The sequence below is a fragment of the Nomascus leucogenys genome, chromosome 16, assembly GCF_006542625.1.
Source record: "Nomascus leucogenys isolate Asia chromosome 16, Asia_NLE_v1, whole genome shotgun sequence".
NCBI lineage: Eukaryota > Metazoa > Chordata > Mammalia > Primates > Hylobatidae > Nomascus > Nomascus leucogenys.
In genome coordinates this window covers 5,924,989-5,948,088 of record NC_044396.1, presented here as the reverse complement: position 1 = coordinate 5,948,088, position 23,100 = coordinate 5,924,989, and the positions used below count along the sequence as shown (strand labels likewise).

Below are 23,100 nucleotides of genomic sequence, written 5' to 3'. Positions count from 1 at the left end.
TGTACAAAGTGTCATCTCTGCCCATGACTCTCAAGGTGGTCATGCTGGCAGGCTCATGGTGCCTAAGTCAGGATTGCAGAGAGCTGGGAGAAGCGGTTCTCCACCTTGCCCTAAAGAAGTGTCACTCATCCTTCGAGGCTCTTCTCAAAGACCGCGTGTTAAATGAAGTCTTTCTAGTGTCTCCCGAGAAAACATGATCTCTTCCTTCTTTAAATCCATAGAGCATCTATTTTTTCTCTATAATAAAGCTAATAATAGCAAAAATCACACTGCCTTGTCATTGAGAACTTCCACTATGCTTCAACCATGCTAAAGTCTACAGCCGGTGTCTCCTTTCTTCTTTGTAGCACTCCTGCAAAGAAGGTAGCATTCTTTCCTCTTTATAGAAGAGAAAATTGGGCAAGGATTGGAATTCAGGCTATAACTGCAAAAATGGTAGTCTTAATAACGCTGTTTTCACACTTGATTTGCAGTTGAGTTGTGTGTGACTTTTGTCTCCCTGCTCTGTGGGGTAGTTCTCCCAGCAGGTACTACTGTGACCCTTTCTATCCCATGGGAGTGTTTTGCATAGTAAGTAGTCAACAGAAATGAATACTGTATTTCTTTCTTTCTTTCTTTCTTTCTTTCTTTCTTTCTTTCTTTCTTTCTTTCTTTCTTTCTTTCTTTCTTTCTTTTAGACAGGGTTTGCTCTGTTGCTCAGGCTGGAGTGCAGTGGGGCAATCATAGCTCATTGTAACCTCAAACTCCTGGGCTCAAGTGATCCTCCTTACCTCAGTCTCCCAACTAGCTAGGACTACAGGTGCATGCCACCACGCTCAGATAATTTTTTAAAATTTTTGTAAAGATGCAGTCTCTCTGTTGTCTGGGCTGATCTCCAACTCCTGGCCTTGGCCACCCACAATGCTGGGATTACAGGCCTGGCTCTGGTGTCTGGCCAATACTGTATTCCATATATTCCAAACAGCAGCCCCTTTTTCTACATTTAAGCATCTCTTAAATTGGAACATATGTTCAATTGATGCCTTGATTTATATGGTAGTCTTTTCTTATTTTCTCTTCCTAAAAAGCTGTTATTAGCTCTTAGTTGTCTCCTAACCAATTTAATCTTAGAATCAAGGAGTAGTTATGCAAATAAACTGGGTAGAACTCAACCTAACGAGAGACTGCTCAGAGAAAAGATCAAGGTAGCTTTCTTTAGGTTTCTTAATGTTATAAGAGTATTAAGCACAGGGGGAATTCAGAGGATAATCCATCTGAAAATAAAAGGGAAGGTGATCAGAGATGGCTTAGTAAAAATGAAAAGTCATTGGTTTCAAGGGAACATACAGATAACACCAAGATCTCATGAGGAGAGGACACTTCCAAACGCTAGCTTTCCTGTGATTCTAACACGAAGGTAAGCCAGAAACACAGCTGGAGGGTAACTGGAGGGATTCTGAGGCCATCTGACCCTGAACTACACATACTCCATTCCCCGATATCCTGGCAACAGCATTATAATGAGAAAGATCACATTAAAACGCTGCAAACAGTCTTTGAAGCAAGGACATGGGTAGTCTGTCTTCTAGCTGTAGCTGTAGCTTGAAGAAGTCCTGGGAGAGTTTGGTAGTGATGCCATGAAGGGAAATGATTAAGTATGAAATGATTAGCAAGCCTGTGTTCTTTTGTCTCCTCCTTGTCTTGCTTTGGACATCGGCCTTATGGCTTGAAAGGAAATGTAGTAGATTATTTTTTTTTCCATTAGCTTAGCTTGGAAGAGAAGAGAGAACTTTAAATAGCTGTGTTGGGGAGAGGGGCTTGGGGTTCAGGGAGGTTTCGTGTTTTTATAAATAGAAAAGACTTGAGAATGTTTTTATGCTGAGAAGGTAGAGCCAGAAAAGAGAGAGAAAGAGAAAGAGAGAGAGAGATGGAGACAGAGACTGTGGCAGAAATTAGCTAAAGGGAATAATTGAAGGAGCAAGTTCTCAAAAGTAGCAGTATTAAATGGGGGCTCAGGTCACATAGAGAGTATTATCCTTGGTCTGAAAGAGAATGCCTTTCTACTGAGCTGCAGGAACGTGTTAAGAGTGGGCACAGATGTGGATGTATTTAGAGTAGGGTAGGGTTGAAATTGAAAAAGGGAATAGTTAATGGTTTCTGAGAGTTTGTGGAGGAGATGAGGCTCACTGCTAAGAATGAGAGGGACACAAATGAAAGGCTTCCAGAGATTGGTAAGAGTTTGCAATGAGTGTGCAGTGGACAGTGAGAGAACTGCCCTGTGCTGAGGGCATAATTGAGATTGGAGACTGTCTTGGTCCATTTATGCTACTATAGCAAAGGACCACAGGTTGGGTCATTTGTATATAACAGGATTTTGTTTCTCACAGTGCTGGAGGCTGGGAAGTCTAAGACGAAGGCACTGGCCTTGGTGAAGGCTGCTCTGCTTCCAAGGTGGTGCCTTATGGCCACATCCTCTGGAAGGGTCAAACGCTGTGTCCTCACATGACAGAAAAGCAAAAGAGCAAAAGGGGCTAGTTTCTTCCAGCCCTTTTATAAAGCACTAATCCATTCATGAGTGATATGGTTTGGCTGTGTCTGCACTCAAATTTCATCTTGAATTGTAATCCCCATAATCCCCACATGTTGTGGGAGGGATCCGGTTGGAAGTGATTGGATTATGGAGGTGGTTTCCTTCATGTTGCTGTTGTGACAATGAGTGCGTCTCATGAGATCTGATGGTTTTATAAGCGTCCGGCATTTCCCCTGCTCGCACTCGCTCCGTTCTGCCACACTGGGAAGAAGGTGCCTGCTCCTCCTTTGCCTTCTGCCATGATTGTAAGTTTCCTCAGGCCTCCCCAGCAATGCAGAACCATGAATCAATTAAACCTCTTTCTTTATAAATTACCCAGTCTTGGGTATTTCTTCATAGCAGCATGAAGATGAACTAATACAATGAGTGATTTAGTTACTCTACAAAAGGCCTCACCTCTCAGTACCACCACAATGAAGATTAAGTTTCAACATAGGAATTTTGTGGAACTCTCAGGCCACAGCAGAGACCACTTGTACTTGGCGTGGTCTGTATGGCATTATGTGTTTCTGCAATTGTGACTATTTGGGGGTAAAGAAAAAGGAGAAGAGACAGATTTCTATCGTGGGTGGAGAAAGTAGAAAAGTTTTCTGAGACAGAGACTCACTGGAAAAGTTAGACCAATATTAGCTGCCGTCTTTGGGAATGTAGGTCTTCACAGTGTGTCTCATGTTTGGTTTAAAGCACTTCCAAAATATCAGACAGTTATGTCTGAATGGAATCACACAAATGTATCACAAAGCCAAATATAACTTTTTTTTTAGTTTCTAAAATGTGTGGGTTCTTGTTCCTATATATAACTTTCTGTTCTTCAGAGAAGAGCCACATAGAAAGGGCAGGCACTGGTCTTATAGGGATCACCTTATAGGATCTAAACCAATACATCCCTTACACTTTACTTACAATACAGCATACAATGCCTCTGCTAATGACTTGAGCATTGTATTTCTTGGATCTGTGATCACTTATTATTTTAACCTTTCAAAGCCAATACTTTTAGAGCATTCAACTCAAACTACTTTTATTGGCCTGGAAATGTTTTATTGCAGTTTGGCTGACATTTTCTTTTAATAATGTCATTAGCACTCCTTAAAAATGAATTCTGTTGGGGTATATAGTACTACCTTTGTTTTGAGAAAATGTTATGATTTTGTGTGTACATGAGGTGGGTCCCATAGCTACAAACATTAGCAATATGTTTCTGATTCAACAGAAAGATCTTTCTGATTCTACAGGCACGCTTCCATTTCTATTAAGCGTAAGTAGTTTGGTTGGTAAAAAGACCTGAATTTAGATGTATTTTTTCAGAATTAGGTTGAATTCTCAATATCTTTTAAGAGGGAGTCCAGCTTCAGAGTCACTAGGCTTAATTAAAATCTCTAGCACTTAGTCTGTTTATATGCCTTACCTACTTTGTAGGTTTAGCTCTGGTAACTGTTGTTATGCTGACACTGGTTTCCAGTGGGTCACTAAAATCAAATTAATGCAGGCATCTGAAAAGTCAGACATCAATTGTGTTCATTCATTAAGATTCCCATATTTTAAAAGGTACAAAATAAGGAAACATGATTCTGTTTAACCTTGAAGTATCCTGAATGGATGGACATAGACTACGAGCATTTTAGTGGAAAAATAAAAATTATTTGTAAGAAAATACCTAAAGAACAAAAACCAAAAGCAATATAAGAACAAAATTCCTTTCTATACCAATTCTTTTCTGAATACATAAAGACTCAAGGTCCAAACTCCATTTCCTAGGCCTTTGGAAATGCCTTTAGAGCGTACTCAATACTGTACATTCTGTACTACTATTGAGCGCACTCTATACTGTACATTCACTTTCTTGGTCCAAGTGCAGTAGTTCTCAAAGTCTGGTGTCCACCATCAGGCCTAGGAACCTGCTAAAAATGTCAAGTCTTGAGCCTCACTCTAGACATCCCAAACCAGAAACTTGATGGGTGGGGCCTGCAATTTGTGTTTTAACAAGTCCTCAGCCGGGCGCGGTGGCTCACTCCTGTAATCCCAGCACTTCGGAAGGCCGAGGTGGGTGGATCACAAGGTCAGGAGTTCAAGACCAGCCTGGCCAAAATGGTGAAACTCCATCTCTGCTAAAATTACAAAAAATTAGCTGGGCGTGGTGGGGGGTGCCTGTAATCCCAGCTACTAGGGAAGCTGAGGCAGAGAATTGCTTGAACCCGGGAGACGGAGGTTGCAGTGAGCTGAGATCGCGCCACTGCACTCCAGCCTGGGCAACAGAGTGAGACTCCATCTCAGAAAACAAAACAAACAAACAAAAAGCAAAAACAAGTCCTCCAGGCACTCTTTGGTTTGCTCTAAAGTTTGGGAACTTCTGGCCTACAGCATTGTTCTCAAGTATTTGTGTACACCTACACCACAAGCTCCTGGAGGAGCCTGACTTAACATGGGTCTGTCACTCAGCCCCTGAGATCTGGAGGCAGTAAACGCAGGAAGCTGTGTGCAAATCTGCATATATATATATATATATATATATATATATATATATATACATATATGCAGTAGGTGATTCCGGTGCAGGTGGTCTGTAGAACACAATTTGAGAAATTCTGCCTGGAAGTAGAATTTAAGTGTTGACAAAATTAGCATTTCCCCCCACAAAATCCTCCTCCATAACTGAGCAAAAACCTTTGAGCTCTGACTTACAAACATCTATACATTTCACTTAGCCTGCAGAGTGCCTGCTTCTGAAGAGGTGTGCAGGCTTCCCTCATCACTGCCATAGGGGACTGGAGCTTCTGTGTGCTCCGGGTGTGAGGCTTTGCCTGCCTCTGCTACAGGTGTGCACCTGTTTCATCATAGGGATGTATGCTCAAAGGATGCGGCATAACCCACACCTTCACAGAACGTACAGCATTGAGTATGCTCAGCAAGACAGAACACAAGGAAAGATGTCATTTTTATTTGCCCTGAGATGATAGCTGGAGGAAGACTGCTTTGAACAAAGAGGCTTGACCTCTGCATATCCTGCCAGAGGAATACCCTGTTCTAAGAAAGGTGACCTTTCAAGCAAGTTTTGAGAATTACTGATTTAGTATGCAAGGTATGCATAAATATATCTAACTGTGATTTGGGATCAGACACACACTGCATTTCTTTTTTCCATTGAACCTTTTATAGATCAGAAGTGAAAAAGAGATTTTTTAATGCAGAAAGGTGAAGTTTGTGATGGCAAAAAAGGGGATTACTTGTGATTTTATTAAATCAGTCATATGTTTTCTTCAAGGTATTGGGACCAAATTCATGCATTAATAACATTACTTTGTTTTCATTGTATTTGTTTTTATTTCATCTGACATTTAAAGCAATTAATACTGTATTTCTACTTATGTCAATAATAAAAATACCTTTAAATAATTTTATTCCAGTAAAATGTATGAATTAATTTAAAGGAAAATGTTAAGTAAATATTAGTGCAGATGGCAATATTCTGAAGATGCCACGTGAATAATCAAAGTGTGGGAAACTCTGACATTATTTTCATGAGTTCAGCATAATCCATTTTACCACTTTTCCAGTGTTGAGCTTTATATTTGTTTTCTGTTATAAACAGTGCTTCAAAAAACCTCTTGTAGCTAAATATTTTTCATATCCATAATGGTTCTCTTAGGAGAATTCACAGATGTGGAATTGTTGGAAGGAAAGGCAATAATTATATTATTTTAAAGTTTAAAATTAGTGTCCATTAACCATTTCCCTAAGATTTTATGAAGACATTTAGGAAGTCAGTAAAGCAGTATTTATGACCTATGGGAATACTTTCTTCCTTGTTACTCAGAGGGTTGCTTAAGGCAGTGGCCTTCAAGTGTGTTCTGGGACCAAATGACAATTTCTCCCCAACCAGCGAAGCCCTGTGGTGGGGAAAAGGCTTGGTGGAAGATCTGGTTTGTAGTTAATGTTAAGTAACCTCTCCACTTAATTAGCTGTGTGATCTCGTGCAAGACACAACTTCTCTAAGCTATAATTTTCTCATCCATAAAATTATACTGAAAATAATACTCTGTTTATCTCACCAAGTTGTGAAGATTAAATAGAGTGATATATGTGAAAATAGCTTGTAAATGAAGCATGATGTAAAACGTTATTGGTATTATAAAAGCCCAAGATATGTTCTCCTCTTGAGAGATTCTTAAAGCACAACTCTCTGACTTCACAGGTACGTCGTCTGATGCAATACAGATAATTTTTAGTATCATATGGGGTTAGTGTCTAGAAAAAGTGAAGGGTATGAAAGAATGAAGAGGGAAATTCCAGTGAGACTCTATTTCTTTACATGTTGCTCCTCCCTGTCCCCTACTCAACGCTAGAACCTGGTATAGCGCTGTAGTCAATACTGTGTGTGTATGTGTGTGTGTGTTTGTGTGTGTGTTTTAGACAAGGTTTCATTCTGCCGTCCAGGCTGGAGTGCAGTGGTGCAATCTCGACTCATTGCAGCTTCCACATCTCGGGCTCAAGTGATCAACCCCTGTCAGCCTCCTGACTAGTTACAGCTACAGGCACGCACAACTACGCCCAGCTAATTTTTGTATTTTTTGTAGAGATGGGGTCTCACTATATTGCTCGGGCTGGTCTCAAACTCCTGGGCTCAAGTGATCCTCCCACCTCAGCCTCCCAAAGTGCTGGGATTACAGGCATAAGCCACCTCGCCCTGCCAACACTAACTCTGGACTTTCATTTGAGCTTTGCTGCTTATCATCAAATCTCAGTGAAAACATTAGTTGCTCAGAGTCACCTTACTTGTTAATCAAGAATTGGTCTGGTGGCTCAGGATTTCTGAGTCTGGGCTAGGACCAGAGCCAGCTACTCCTGGCACCTGTGTTGCTGGGGAAACTAATGATCTTCACTGAGACTCTGTTCTCTTCCCATAATGTACATTATCCAAATGGTCTCTTGTCGTGGGTGGATTCGGGTAAAAATTATCTGATGAGCTGCCTACCAGAAAACTGTGATGTGGACAAACTCCAGAGAGTAGAACAAGATCTGAGTGCAGCGTGGTCAGAATGGCAGGGGCTGACACTGAGGGCACCTGGGCTCTAGAATCAGCTCTACCACTTCACCACTTGGGTCCTCAGTTTCCTCATCTGTAAAAAAAAAAAAAAAAAGGAGTTAGATGAGAATCTGGTCACTAGCCGGTCTTCTAGGTGTCTCCCCACGGTTAAGATACCATAATTCTGCAGGTCAGTTTATGACCTGCAAAGGGATTCTTCCCTGAGGGCCCTCACAAGGTTTTGAATGGCAGAGCAAATGGAAATGGGGGAATGTCCTTCCCAACCTCCCGCCGTGGGCAGGAGAGGAAGTGCTGTCCAAGAGGGCCTCAGCTAGACCATCTGGAGGAGTGAGGACTCCACTCTGTGACATCACAATATCCAGCCCAGGTTTGACCTTGACAACCGGGAAGGAGAAACAACAGGAGGCGCAGTTACTGATATAGCCAAGGTGGGACGCTACTGGAGGGAGCTAGAAGGGATCAGCCAGCCATGCCTCCAGTTCAGGTACGTGGCGTTGCTAAGCTCAGAACAGGACTTGCCAGTGTCTAAATGAAAAAGAGGAGAGATCTCAAGGCGAGTGTTGTCTCCAAGCTTAAGAAGAACAGTATAAGCACAGACAGCGTGTGCCCCCGCTGCATTAGGGTAATGTAAGGTTCCACATGAGCAGAAGCAGAGCTGGGCGCATCTTGCCAACAGCCAGGCTGCTTGTCATGAAGCCGGACGGTGAGGACATTTCCAAGGCTGTAGTCCACTTGTGCTGCTGGTGATATATTTCTATTTAGAGGTTTTTTTTCTTTCAATAGCTTCTCCCTGGAATGACAGGGTAGAGTAAACAAAAATAGGTGAACTGAAGGAAGTATTTTAATAGAAGCCAGTACAAAAACAAACAAAAGTAATAAAAGGTGAACAGTTGTATTATGGGTTAGCAAGCAAGACTGACTCTAAGGTCGAGTTTTGAAAGTTCAAATCTTGAAAGGCAAAAGGCCACCCCTATAAAGAGTAAAAGAGAAGCGCCTTTTGGTTGAGAGGTAAGTAAAACAGTTCTGCTGGAGCATATACTGGACCCCCCATCCCGCCCCCAGCAACTCCCGCCAGTGAAATCATTGGTGGGGATGCGGACAGTTCTGTTTTCTTTACCTTGCCTTGGGGTTTTGGCTTCTACAATACTTGTTTCTTCCTGGAGTCTTGGGGCCCTGAGAGGCTCTGAGTGACGGCAAAGGACTGTTCTGTTTACCAGTGGGGCGGAGCACGGGGCCAGCGCCAGGCCCTGACTCATCCCCATGTGGACTCCCTTGGGTCTTAGCACACTGCGACCCCGGAGTTGGAGCACAGGACAGCTCAGGCAGGCACACTGAGCTCTGCCTGCAAGGTCAGAGTTGATCGCGATGCCCCCTCAGTGGGAGCAAGAGTACATGTTCTGACAGGTAGGTCAGTTACCCACAGGGGACCCCAACAGCCACCGACAAGAGGAGGAGGAGATGGATTCTCTATCCACAGGACACAACTCTAACTCTCCTTGGCCTCCAACACATCACGAATAAATGTCACAGCAGTAAGGCCAATACTCTCACACTCTATGAAAGTAGTAGAGTGTGAGAGTATTGGCCTTACTGCTGTGACATTTATTCGTGCCTGTAGTCCCAGCTACTCGGAGAGGCTGAGGCAGGAGAATGGCGTGAACCCGAGAGGCGGAGCTTGCAGTGAGCCGAGATTGCGCCACTGCACTCCAGCCTGGGCGACAGAGCGAGACTCCGTCTCAAAAAAAAAAAAAAAAAAAAAAAAAAAAAAAGAAAGTAGTAGTAGTCCCCAAAGCATGTAAAACTGAGAGATCCAGATAAAAACAAAATATACTTGCACATTAACTTTATAGCACACATTCAACTTCTGTACAGAAGTCACTGTGATTTTCACAATTGGGTTATGATCTGATCATAACCACTTAAGACCTTGAACATTAAAATCTCATTGGCCCAGTTTTTAGGCTCCCTTCATTGATAGCCATTGAAAACTAAGTTTAAGCTGAACCTCAGATAATACCCACAAAACACAGAGTGTCCTAACTCATCTCCATTTGCATTTATTGACTGTAACGTTCCCTGACCCTTGTGTTAGTCACATGCTGCTGCAGCCTGTCACATACTGCAGAATTTTAGAGTCGGAGGGGAACTAGAAGATCATCCATTCCACAGCTTCATTTCCAGGAGAAACCACACAGAGAAGTGTCTCGGCTAAGGGTATCAAGCTAGTTAGTGCTGGGGACTAAAGTTTAAGCCCCCTCAGTCTTAGCCTGGTGGCCTCTCCAATACATTCTGCCCCACAATGAATGAATGTATTCATTCATATTTGAACTAACTCTTTGATTTTCTAAGTTAGAATATTCTGAAAGGAGGAAATCTCATTTATCACCTTGGTGCGGTTATTGGTAAAAGCAGATATTCTCCTAGCCTCTGCAGCTCCATACAAAATAAGCTTTGGTCCATGACAAGAAAAAGCACTGAAGATCCTATTCAAAAGACTGAGATAACAGTGAAAATAAGTCCAGGGAAATTGACTAGCTACTGTAAATTGAAGGCTGATTAGAAATAATCCTTTATTTTCTTAAAAAAAAATGTATACAATTTACCAGATTTTTACTTTATAATAAATATACAGTCTTCCTGTGGCCTTGTCTTTTCCAGTTTAGGTAGATAATACTTTGTTTATGAACATGTGTGTGTACACCCTTGAATGTACAGATGAGTAAACACTTTATCTGGCAGGTGTGGGGCTGGCTATTACATCCATCCATGGTATCTGACCTACCCTTACTTACCTAACATATCTTCTATATGAGCCTTCTGTGACTTATCCCGTGAATTAATATTCTATTTGGAATTAACATGATAGTGTAGGAGGAGCCTCCTTCGACTTGTCCAGGGTTTGACATACATGAAGCTGTATATGTCTTGCATCCCTAATTAATCTGCAAGTTTGATCCCAGGCAGTCCCTGGGTGCAGGTAGTCAGCGTTTTTCCAATTAAATTCATTGCAGATGTATTAATATCAGTCCAAAGATCCAAATTCTGAAAGAAAATGAAATGAAGAATTTTTTAATATAAATAGAGACCTAACTTTTATAGTCATCAGCGCCATCATTAGCCTTAGAGATGTGTGGTAAGTATTTTCTAGGCCATTAGATTGTTTTTTAGCCAACTAAAATGTGTACTCCCTGTAAGGATTTTCCGTATGTTTCTGGTATTACATGCAGATTGCCTTTAATAAAAGATAATTATGAAGCAATTACCAACAAGAAGGAGCATAAGAAAGAGCATTCCATCATGGCATAGGCCTTAAACAGTTGTTGTAATAGCTTTCAGCTTCCTTATTAATTTTAGAAGTTGTGTAATATATTGAGTAATTTTACACACACTACAGTGTATAACTGCAGAAGAAAGCTAATTGTGAAAAGCAGAGGGATAAAAGAAGTTTTAGTTTCAGGATTCTTCATTGTGGTTTTGAAGTTTCAAATCTCTCCAGTAAAATGAAACACAGGTATGCCAAGTAAACTTTTGAAATGTTTTCTCTTGAATTACCGGAGAAGATGCAGCCTTGACAAGTTCTATTTAAGAGGCTTGGAAGGAAAAAAAGCAAAAGGAAGCTATCTCTCTGTAGATCCTGAGACAGCAGAGTCTCCTCTTGCTGCCGTCCCCTGAGGCGCCTTGGCAGGCGGCCACACTGGATCTCCGACACGCGCAGGACACTGCCTGTCATCCCAGCCCAGCCCCCATGCCCACTCTCCCAAGAATTGTGCAACGGGGCCTTTGTAACCTGAGGCCTGTGAAGTCTGTGGAGGAATGTGACCCAGAGCCAAGGGGCGTTGGTGCCACCAGGGCTGAGAAGGAGCTCTCCTGCTGTTTACCCTGCTATCCCGTGGGAACCTCAGAAGGGGGAAGGTTATGCTCTAAAATGCATGGGGAGTCAAGTCCTTGGCACAGCTGTGAAGCAAGCACTCAAGGTAGTGTCTGCTCCCCTCACCTTTGCTGACCTCCGGAGGCATGCTTCATGCTGCTCCAGAGAGTAGAACCCAATGTGCCTTAATTTTTATTGTATTTGTATAAATATATGGGGTACAAGTGCAATTTTAAAAAATGCATAGATTGTGTAGTGGTCAAGTTTGGGCTTTTAGGATACCCATCATCTGACCCCCTCATCCTCCTTTCAAGCCACTCCTCCTCCTCCTCTTAATTGTGTCTCCTACTGAAAGCTACGAGTTGTGGTCCCATTATTCCAATGCCCTGTAAGGGTAAAGGGCATCCTGCTGTCTGGGGAGCAGGGATCCATATTAAATGTGATGTGGATGGTAGAGTGCCAGGCACTGGTGGCAGGACAGCCCCAGAAATCTTTGAGATTCATTGATTTACAAAACCAGCTTCCTGCCTCCTCTCCTCACCTCTCACATAGACATCTTCCTCCAATATGACAAGTACACAATCTGACCACCATAATACTTGGGGTTGTCCCATCTCTTCTGCCTGGGGAAAATGTCATGAGCTGAGTCATGAATACTCTCCTTTTAAGTTACCCAAACATCATGATGGCCACACAAATGGAGCTCTAACCAAAAGGAAGTGAAAGATTCACTCTCAGTCTTGCCATTTAAGTGGTGCGGAGTACTATGGCATGTAATTCACTATAAATGAAAGTTCCACATTTTTATATTACCAATATTGTTGATCACAAAAGGTGGTCTCAGGAAAACAGACGTTTTAGCCAGTTGAGAAGACAACTTACTTGGCAACTAGAAGATGAGTATTTTCGTCCTTTGAAGTATATTAGAATGCAAAATCATTATTATTACAAGAGAGGGAAAGCCTTTTTTTAATGTTAGGATAAGTTCCTCTGCATGGTAGGAACTGATGCTGTCTCCCTCCCAGCATCGACCTTATCTCCTCTCATGCTATGTCCTTTCAAGGAGGTTGTTTTCCACTCTCCTTTCTATGCCAAATGAATTCAATGTCAGTTTCAATCCAGTTTGTATTTTTGAAAACTTAATATGCACCTGGGACTGTACTAGGCACTGTGACAACAGCAAAATAAAATGTTTGACATAAGTTGGGCTCTTTAAGAGTTAAGAATTTAGTTAAGGAGACAAGACGTACACCTGCCAAGAGTTCAAAAGCAAAGAGGAAACTCCAAAACTATGTGAAAAATGTGCGCACTGTGAACTTCAAAGTGCCCCAGGGGCTCAGAGTGAAGAAGCAGTGTTGTCTGGAGTGTTCAGGTTGCTCATGAGGGCAGGTCAGCACTGGGACTTGGGAGGAATCTTGAAAGGAAGAGAAACAGACTATGACTGATTGACACAAACTTAGGGAGAAAAACAATTTCCTAGTGAAAATTTTGGCCCCGGCACAACCGCTCTTCTCCCACTCACCAGCGCTCATGTCCACTCTACCTGCGCTTTGACAACTTGTTCCTGGCGTGCAAAGCAAACAATTCACATTGCTTCATTGGGATATGAAAAAGAGGAGTCATGGAAACACAAGGACACCAGGAAGTATAAAATGAACTCTAACAGGTGGTTTCTGCGAACGGCCCTGCATGCTGAAACCAGGGCTGTGTCTGATTTTAATTAGGCACAAGGGCTTCTAGAGCCTACACCCTGAAGTCAACATGTTCCAAAACTAATTCATTATCTTCCCCAAACCTGCTCCCCCTTTGTAATTCCCACCTCAGCCAATGGGCCTCACCATATTCCCAGTTTCTCTGGCGAGGATCTCAAGTCCCCTCTGATTCCCGAGTCACTCTCTACTGCTGCATTCGGTCATTGAACATCGAGCCTAGGGGGTTGGATCTCCACATCTTTTCCGAACCCATCATCTCAGCCAGTTCTTCCTGCTGCCACCCTGGTCTGGGCCCTCATCTCCTCATCTTCCTCTAAGGTCACTCATCTCTCCAACCCCATTCCTGTGCACTCGTTGGCCACACCTTTCTAAAACAGAAACCGGCACTCTCCAGTTTCAAGTTTTTCCCATTGTTTATAAAACGAGGACTAAACTCCTTTGCTTGGTTTTCAAGGCCTCTCACCTTCTCTAGCTTCACTGGACCAAGTCTCTCCCCTTGGCCACCCATTTACCCATTCTTCCCCACCTCTTTTGCACGAGGCAGATCTGTCTGCCTTCAATTTTCCAGCTTGCCCAGTACTTTTCTTGCCTCCATGGTCTCGCTCGTGCAATTTCTTCAGCTTTTCTGATAGTTGAACCCCCAATGCGGCCTCCTCCAGGATTCCCGCTTCACATGGGCCACTCCTTTCCTCTCTCTGCTTCCTACCTCCATCATTTGTGACATTCTCCTGACATTTAAAAAATTTGACCTTTTGCGCTGAAGGAGTGAGCCAGGTGGGACTGGGAGACCAGGGCAAAGGGAGTAGAAGAATGTTTTGAGACAGGGAACAGCATGTGTAAAGACTCACAGGACAGAGAGAATGGTGTGTTCATGGAGCTAAACAGTGTATAGTAGTTAGTAGAAACTGGGTTTGAGTGGACAGGACGGCATTGGGAAGAAGTGGCACTGGAGGAAGAGGCAGGGGCAAGTCCATGGGGCTGGCCCTGCTAAGAAGCTGGACTTTTAGCTAAAGATCAATGGGCAAGTTTGAAGAGTTATCAGCAGGGCAGCAATGGGATAACATTTGCATTTCAAAGGAATGTAGTATATGGGGACCAGAAGAAGACTGGAGAAAGGACTGTCAGTTAGGAGGCTGGCAGGAGATAATAAGCTTGGTCAAGGGTAGTGACCAAGTTCGCTACCTCTATTCAAGAAACAGAGGAAGAGAGTGGACTTCAGAGAGCTTTAGAAAGGAGACGTGATTAGGCCTGGTTAATTGATCGGCCTGGTTTAAATGGAGAGGGTGAGTGAAAGGAGACACCTGGGTTTCTGGCATGGCCCAGCAATGAAACCATCCATGGCACAGCATCACTTCCTGCTGATGCCCTCTAAAGAGACTGGATCTCTCTCCCTTCTCAGAGATGAAACTTTTGACAGTGAGGGTGAGGGTGGTCGAGAGGCCCTCAGACATTTGCTTTGGAGAAGACACTTGCAGTTGATATGGGGCCTGGATCTCATTCATTTGTTACAGTCTCCAGGGCAACTAATTATTCAATAAACCTTGGTGAATAAACAACTGTCCCTATAAATACTGTTCCTGGTAGTCTTCCTGTTATGTTTTCTAAAAAATGTTGGGCATTTTATCTTTTATTGCCCTTCATAGTGTAAATGTAATGGAGCCTGTCTTCCTCTCCAACTCAGATTTCAGTTGAAAGTCTTCATCAGGAAGCGAGTCTTCTGCCAGCCAGGTTATTTGATAGCCTTCGTAGCCTTCATGGTGCTCCTTGATGGCTATTTAATGTCTGGTAGCTCAGAGTCATGACCAGAAAATCAGCTGTGTCCTTTGACACCTTCCTGGGCCAATGTCCACTTCCTACATCTTCTTTTCTCTTCAAAGTCATGGCCTGTACAACAAAAGATTAAAATCCCCTGGAGACCTATGTCCTTTTTTCCTACCTAGAACCTTAAAGGAACTAAACATACCATTTCTTCTGACTGCATCTTTTCTTATGAATCATTTCAAGGCATACTCATGTTGTCAGAAAGTAGTTCATCTCCAGAATCATCGGTCACGATGGACTTGCTGTGTCCTTCCCCTGCCCCCACTGCCCCCTTCCTCTGCTGGTAAGCCCACCTGCTAGAGTGGGGAGGTCTCCTTCTCTTCCTCCTCCACCTGTAGTCTGTGCTTTTGTGGCATGTTCTTTTTTTTCTTTTCTTTTTTTTGAGACAGAGTCTTGCTTTGTCGCCCAGGCTGGATTGCAGTGGCAAAATCTCAGCTCACTGCAAACTCTGCCTCCCAGGTTCAAGTGTTTCTTGTGCCTCAGCATCCCAAGTAGCTGGGATTACAGGTGCCCACCACCATGCCCTGCTAATTTTTGTATTTTTCGTAGAAATGGGGTTTCACCATGTTGGCCAGGCTGGTCTTGAACTCCTGACCTCAAGTGATCTGCCTGCCTCGTCCTCCCAAAGTGCTGAAATTACAGGCATGAGTCTTTCCTTATTCACATCTTGAGGCTGCTCACAGTCCCCCCTTGGGTCTGGAATCTCGTAGTGATGGCTTTCTCCTGGGCCCATGCTCATGAGAGCCCCTCACCACCTCTATAAGTTGCAGAAGCAATCATTGAGCACTTTCTTCACCCTCTTTAGCAGACAGTCAGGTTTGCATATCAGTGATTTCATCATAACTAGGGAAAGGTAAAATCATAGTACAATTAATATAATTCTTTAATTTTAAAGAACTGTACAAATAGAAGGTAGTTATCAATATAAATTTAAAAAGTCTTTCCCAGAGTTTAAGGTAATGATATTGCCACAATTGATACACACATATGTTATTATAAGTGCTCATTTTAGAAGATGAAATATACCATTTGAATAGCATACAAATAATTAGTGCTATTTAGGTCATTATTGGCATTTCCTCCTACCTCTTAAAAAACATAATTTCAATCAGCTTTACATTTAGACATCATTTCTTGCTTAGTTTTGAGATAACAGAAATAGCAATCATTAAAAGCAACCTATTTTTTTTAAGCACCTACTGTGTTAGTCAGTGTTCTTCAGAGAAACAGCACCGGTAGGAGAGATGGATATATGTGTGTAATGTATGTATTTTGTATATACCTATATATAAAATAAGGAGTTGGCCCATGTGGTTATGGAGGCTGACAAGTCCCAGGATCTGCACTCAGCATGCCTGAGACCCAGGAAGAGCCAATATTTCAGTCTGAGTCTGGAGGCAGAAAAAAAACCAATGTCCCAGCTCAAAGCAGCGAGGCAGGAGGGTCAGTCTTCTTGTTCCATTCGGGCCTTCAACTGATTCGATGAGGGCCACTCACAGTGGGGGTGGGGTGGGGGGCAGCAATCTGCTTTACTCAGTCAACTAATTCAAATGATTCAAATGTTCATCTCACCCAAAACACCCACGCAGACACACCCAGAATCATGTTTGACCAAATATCTGGGCACTCTGCAGCCTAGTCAAGTTGACACATAAAATTAATCATTGTACCTACTATGTCATCAGTTGGCCTAGTAATTACCTCATTTAATTGCCACAAAGGCCTCCCATATGGAAAGTAGTCTTATTCCCATTTACTCCACAGCTGTTTATTTAATAAATGTTTGCACATTTTAGAGATGAAGAACTGAGCCTCAGAGAATTGAAGTAATTTTTCTAAGGCAGCACAGCTAGTAAATGGCAGGGCCAGGATTTCAACACAAGTCTAAAAGACTCAGCTGGGTACTCTGAACCAGTACGGCCACTGCCTCCCTGCACCGGTGCTGTACTCCCCACAGGCCCTGGGGCTTCCTCCTTAGGCTAGAGGAGAGCTGAAGGCATTGGCCGCTGGCCAACACTGAGGGCAGCAGCGGGGCAGGCACGCCTGAACATGTGGGACCTGAGTGCAGCTGGGAGCCTGGAGAAGGCTCCCCTTTCCTTTGCCTTTGAGATGACCCACAGAGCACAAATAGTTGCTAGTATTTGTTGAAAGCTACGTGCTCATGCTTTCTGTGGATATTATTATTTAATGTTCACAACATTTCTGTGTTCTTCTCACCACCCCACTCTGCTTGGGAGGGAGACAGTGACAGTGTCCCCATGAGGCAGCCATGGGAAAGGACTAGGAGGCATCCTTTTAAACTGCTGTCCTCAGAGCCACCAAGAATTCCCTAGGTTGCCTTAAATGGCCCCATGGGCCAGTCCAATCCTGTTCCATCTCTCCTCAAAATCTGCCCATCAAAACTGCTTAAAATGTGCATGAATCAATGATTCCGCCGGTGTGTGCTGCCTGCTGATTCACCCACGAACAGGCCTGGGCTTTCCCTTCTATTTATTTGCTCCTCATCGCTTCATACATTGTTGTTCCTCATTTTCCATTTCCACTAGAGCTTGGCAAAAACATTGTCTAGTTCTAAGCATAACTATGAGCCCCTAAATAAATCTTGTATAAAAGGAGCTCCTTTGTCCTCGGCTCCCTGCAGCACTCTCTGTTTGCTCTACAGAGTCCCCTTCATCGTGACAACATAAGCAGTCCTCATGGCAATGCCCAGTTAGCTTCGCCCATAGCAAAACTCTCATTTTGAAGAGGAGGAATTGGAGACTCAGGAGAGCATGGGCCTTCCCCAGGTTCACACAGTTAGAAGCCAAGCCATCCGTGTCCCAGTCCAGTGCTTCTGGTGTATCCCACAGACATCGGTTCTTATGGGGTGGGATGGGCAGGTCAAAGAGCAAGACATCTGGAGGCGGCCTTGCAGGAAGGCACGCAGGCTGGCCTGGGGCCACGTGGGAGGTCGGCACCTGTTTTGCATATTTGCCTCCATGTACAACCATGTGGGTGCAACACAAACAAAGGTACTGGAAGAGGACCTGGGATAGGGAAATACTTTTTACATTGGCAGAAGCAGATTCCCTGTGGTGTGCATGCTTTGCTGGAAGGCCCGGGAAAGAGCTGAGATTCCTAATTGACTAGAATATGACTCACTTAGGACTCCCATTCCCAGAGGAAGTGGCTTTGGCTCGTACTATGTGTTTACAGAGAATCTTCTCATCCATGTAAGCCCACAGCATCGGATCCACCCAGCGGATTCTTCTCCGTGACACCTTGGTGGGTCTCCAGACACGCATTTGGCTTCCATGGGATGATGTTTCCAGATCAGACCCTTGGTCTGCTCCCAAGCTGTGAACCAGACCACAGGAGCAGAGGGTGAACTGCCTTGTTTCAGCCTAGGACTCTGAGAATACTCTACCAGCCGAACACTTCCACAAGGAAACACAATCAGTGGTAACAACTCTCAGAGGAAAGGGAAATAAAACTGCTTCTTGCTTTCAAGATCATTCTGCTTTTTTTTTTTTTTTTTTGTAGCATAAAGGGTAAATCAACTTTAGGTGCCTTGAGAGCAATTGAATCATAGTTGAGAAGGCAGCACACCCTAGAGGTGGATAGAGAATTTGGATGCTGTCCAGAGATGTGGGAGCTCGTTCTGGATACCAAGGTCTCACTGGTAAAAATCACTACACCGCTTGACCTGGGATGCTCAGCATTGGGAGACCCATGTTCCTACCCTCGCTCTGTTAATAACTGTCTGATGTGTACATGAAACCCCTCTGAGCCTCAGTTTCTTGATTTATAAAGTGGGAACAATAACGCTTGCCCTGCCTACCTGTCCTAGGTGTGTGGGTCAAATGACCCTATGTGAACACACTTTGTTAACAAGGGAGTATTCTGTCTTGTGTGTGTGTGTGTGTGTGTGATGCAGGCGGGCATGTCTTTTGCTGGAAATGAGATGGGAATGCTGAGGAGTGGTGGAGAATGGTAAAAGGTCTTACTGGAACACACAGTGGGTGCTGGTAGGGTTGCAGCTCCCTAGCACTGGAGACCCTGGGTCTGCAGTACCAGCATTCACCCCACAGCAGATGGACGTGCAGTCCAGTGACCAGCAGATGGACGTGCAGTCCAGTGACCAGCAGATGGACGTGCAGTCCAATGACCAGCAGATGGACGTGCAGTCCAATGTTGGCTGGGATGGTGGATAGAGTTAGGAGCATTGATAAGGCAGCAGTTACAATGATGATCCCAGAGATTTCACTGAATGGGGAAAGGGCTGAAGAAAGGGACCCAGCAGATAGGCCTGGGGAGCTCAGAGGTATCAGCAAGATGTAAGCATCACGTGCATAAGGGAGTTGTTGGCAAGGTGGCAGTGGTGGGCAGAGAGGTGAGGCTGAAGTTTCAGATTTGAGAGGTAGAGGGCATCCAAGATCCGACAAGGAAGGGGGTGCTGGCTGGGAGGACCACAGGGGTGCTGAAGGGCCCCAGGCCAATCACAAGGTTGGGATGGCGAGAGTAGAAGCTGAGTGCCAGGGTCGTCTCAAAGAATATGGTGGAGTTGTCACACCTGGGGAGATGGGAAATCTGTGAATGGTGAGGACATCAGAGGTGGGGGCAGGTGTCTGGAAGGGCTGGGAGGAGAAGGCTGATGCTGCTTTAGGGTAATGGAGGCCCAGAAAACAGATCTGCCCGGACGCATGCTCAGATTTGAAATTGGATATGAATTACATACAAATTGGTCATTTTACATATAGATAACCAAAAGTCGTTGGGGCATCTTGTCCTCAATAATACAAAATATGCATAAAAACTGTAATAAATAACTCCTTTTAGCTATTGACATTTTTCATGAAATAGGCCCAAGGGCATGGTTAGTATCAATGAAAGAGAGCCACACATTGCTGAATTTTCAGGAGTTTTGCAAGCCAGGTGTTGTGTTGATAGCTTGAAATAGACCTGGAAGGGAAATCAGCAAACATCACAAACCAGGGCTTCCCTCCACTAATGCCCCCTACCATCCCTGGAAATCTAGTTATTAAATATTTCCCAGCACCACTGCCTAGGCCTAAATAAAATCTCCAAATCTGCCCAATTTTACAATCCTGTTGTGGACTGAATGTGTTGTTCCTCTAAAAGAGACATGTCCTAATCTCTGGTGCCTGTGGATGTGGCCTTATTTCAAAGCAGGGTCTTTGGAGATGTAATTAAGATCTAAATTAAGATGAGGCCTTACTGGAGTAGGGTGGGCCCTTAATCCGATGTCACTGGAGTCCTCCTTAGAAAAGGAGAAGAGATACAGAGAGATACATACAGAGTGGGGAAAACTGTGTGAAGACAGACCCAGGGCAGAACAGCAAGTGACATTGGAGGCACACCACGGTGACACACACCGACGACTGCTGGCAGCACAAGAGGCCAAGAGAAAGATATGAAACCAACTCCTGTCAGAGTTCCAGAAACAACCAACCCTGCAGACACCTTGACTTCTGACTTCTGGCCTCCAGACCTGTAAGAGAAGACATTCCTGTTGCTTTAAGCCACGCGGTTTGTTGTACCTTGTTACGGCAGCCTGGGGAATCTGACAACCCCGTCACAGCCTCACGTTTGGGCAGGAGGGCATGGAAGTTCTTCCATGTGAACAGCAAAGGGAAGGTCGACTTTTACCTTTCCCTGTCTCTGCTCCTAGGGGACCTTCCCTCTTCCCGACACCTCCAGCACGTGTTTTCTTTACCATGATCTGGTCCTTCCCATTAGGTGCCAAGTATTGTGGGTCATGCTTCATGCTTTCCCTTCTAAATGACAGTCAGAGGTTGTAAATGCAGATGTCCCTGTAAATGCAGATGTCCCCAGAGTTGTTCAGTATGATGCAGGGAGAACCTTTTCAATTGGAAAGCGCATTCTATGTTTAAATTAAACACCCCAGTGAGCCGGCCAAGGAAAACCTGGCTGCGACCTGACATTTTGGGAACTCTTTGACGTGCTCTGAGAGGTGGAGGACATCTCTTAGCCTTGGCATTCCCCCAGCAGCCCCCGGCAGCATTTATTCACGGCTGGTGAACTGGCTGATTGTCTCTGGCTGCTTCCTGGGTTTTTGTTGTCATTTGCTACCTGGATTTCTCAGGGGTCTTTTGTCTTGACCTAGCTGAAGAGTGAATGGAGTGGAGATCTCAGAATTTCCACAGTTGCTCCCATGTTTCTCCCTTCAGACATAAGCTTTACAAAAAAACCAGATTTTGTAGGTTATAAATCCCCCAACAGACAAGCTCTGGGATGCTATTGCAAAACTCTAGTTTCAGAAGAATGCACCGAGAGGGCAGCGTCCTCTCCAGACGTGACCTGCCCCACCCGGATATTTCCAGGAGTGTTTTTCTCGGCAGCTCTCGTCGTCTTAGGTGGCTGGGGGACAGGCATCAGGCACATGGAAAATCAAGGGTGATTTGGGGTGAGAAATATTTTGAAGTTGTTAACTCCTGTTTACAGTTTCTTTCTTTATGAACACCAGAGGGCACTACAGTCATACTGAATGGTGGGTGGGCCTTGCTTTAGGACTGAAATCCTGGTACCCAACTTTTTTTTTTCTTTTTAAGTTTAAGAACTAAGAAGTGCTGAATTGAATATGTATTCATTTGAATATTTTGCTCAGGCTTCTAAGAAAGTTGCAGAGGAGGCTTTTGGGGCCACTTGCTGGATGTTCACACCCAGGGCCTGGGGCAGGGGGCCCTGTGGGGCAGCACTCCTTGCCTGCCCTCCCACCCAGTCCTGAGATTGTCCAGCTCTGGTCGGTTCTGCGGCAGGGCTGGAACTGTGTCCCAGGCCAGAGCTACCTCATGCAGGGACCCAGCTCATTACTTCCTGGGCTCATCCTTTTAAACTGGCTCTGTGAGTTGTTCCACTTAGCATCTGGAGGTGAGGCCTGGCCCTGGGAGAATGAAGGATTCCCCAGGGAAGGTTGAGGGATTGCTGAGGTTGCACAGTTGTTGCCTCAACAGCAGTGGGGCTTCGGCAACAGGGACCAGTTGACTGGTGTGTGTGTCTGGGGTCTTGAACAGTTTTTCACTGATGCCCTCTGGTAGCTTCCCACTGACAGCAGAGCATTCATGGTTCTGGAGAAATACAGAAAATTTTCTGTAGGCTCCTAAAAGGCTCTGGAAGGAGCAGGAGCAGAGCTACTGAGGGCATGGGAGGCTTCGTGGGTGCTGGGAGCTCTGTGAAGGGGTGGCTGGGCTGACCTCCAGGGAGACCCGAGGCCTGGGAGGAGAGACCATGTGGGAGAGGTGCCTTGCCAGAGGTGGGCAGCAGAGGGCGATACTACCAGCACCATCGCCAGTCTAATCGTGAGTGTCTGGGCCCCAAGAGGGTGTTTGTATGCTTGTGGAAGAATCTGTACCAGATGGCACAACTCATTCAGACAGGGGCTTTTCCATTCTAACCTCTGGGACAGTCCACTCAGTGTCAGCCATACAGTTTTGGGCACCTTCCGATGACACTCAGCAGAGAGCAAGACTGTTCTTAGCAACAGCATGCTGTAAATAGCAAAGGAGCACTCGCTCTGCAGGAAAGCAGATGGCTTTGCAGACCAGAGGCTCCACTGATGAGTTGATGGCAATTTAGTGAGCCCTGGCTGTTTGTATGAAAGAGAAAACTTCAACGAAATGAGGGGAGAATGTATATCTATGAAAGAGAGTATGAGGGCATGGCTGTGACCTCCACGAGCAAGTTGAAACGTTCCGCCGAGAAGATCCACTGTGGATAATGGGAACTCATGCAAGGCAATGATCTGCTTGGTGCAGTAAGCCCAGGAGGCAGGCAAAGGGACTGCCCTGCTTCCAAGACCAGTGACCACTGTGGGGTCTACCTGGCCATGAGGGGGTTCCCTTTGTCATTTACAATTCACTTGCTCCATTCGGTCTTTTTATTTAACTGAGATCAAGAAGGACATAATTGGTAGCAGATCATTTGGATTCCAGTTCCAGATTTGTGACCCTCATGAGTGATGTTCAGGCTTGGCAGAAGTCACATGATCACACCTAACAGGTCACCTTTCTTAAAATGGGCACCTATTAATAGTATCAAATAATGGATATGATATGACCTGTGAAAG

At 44.5% G+C, this 23,100-nt stretch overlaps 1 protein-coding gene across 2 annotated transcripts in view; it reads left to right on the top strand.

Moving 5' to 3' along the window:
- Positions 1-1,309: 1,309 nt before the first annotated feature.
- Positions 1,310-23,100, top strand: part of DNAJC5B (DnaJ heat shock protein family (Hsp40) member C5 beta) — an 85,803-nt gene continuing 64,012 nt past the window's right edge. Inside the window, exon 1 of one of the 2 annotated variants that reach the window (XM_030795260.1) lies at positions 1,310-1,396. The gene's annotated coding sequence lies outside the window, so the exon portion shown is untranslated. Of the gene's footprint in view, positions 1,397-8,013; positions 8,167-23,100 lie in introns of those variants that run through there. The other variant, XM_003274810.4, reaches the window with a different exon arrangement.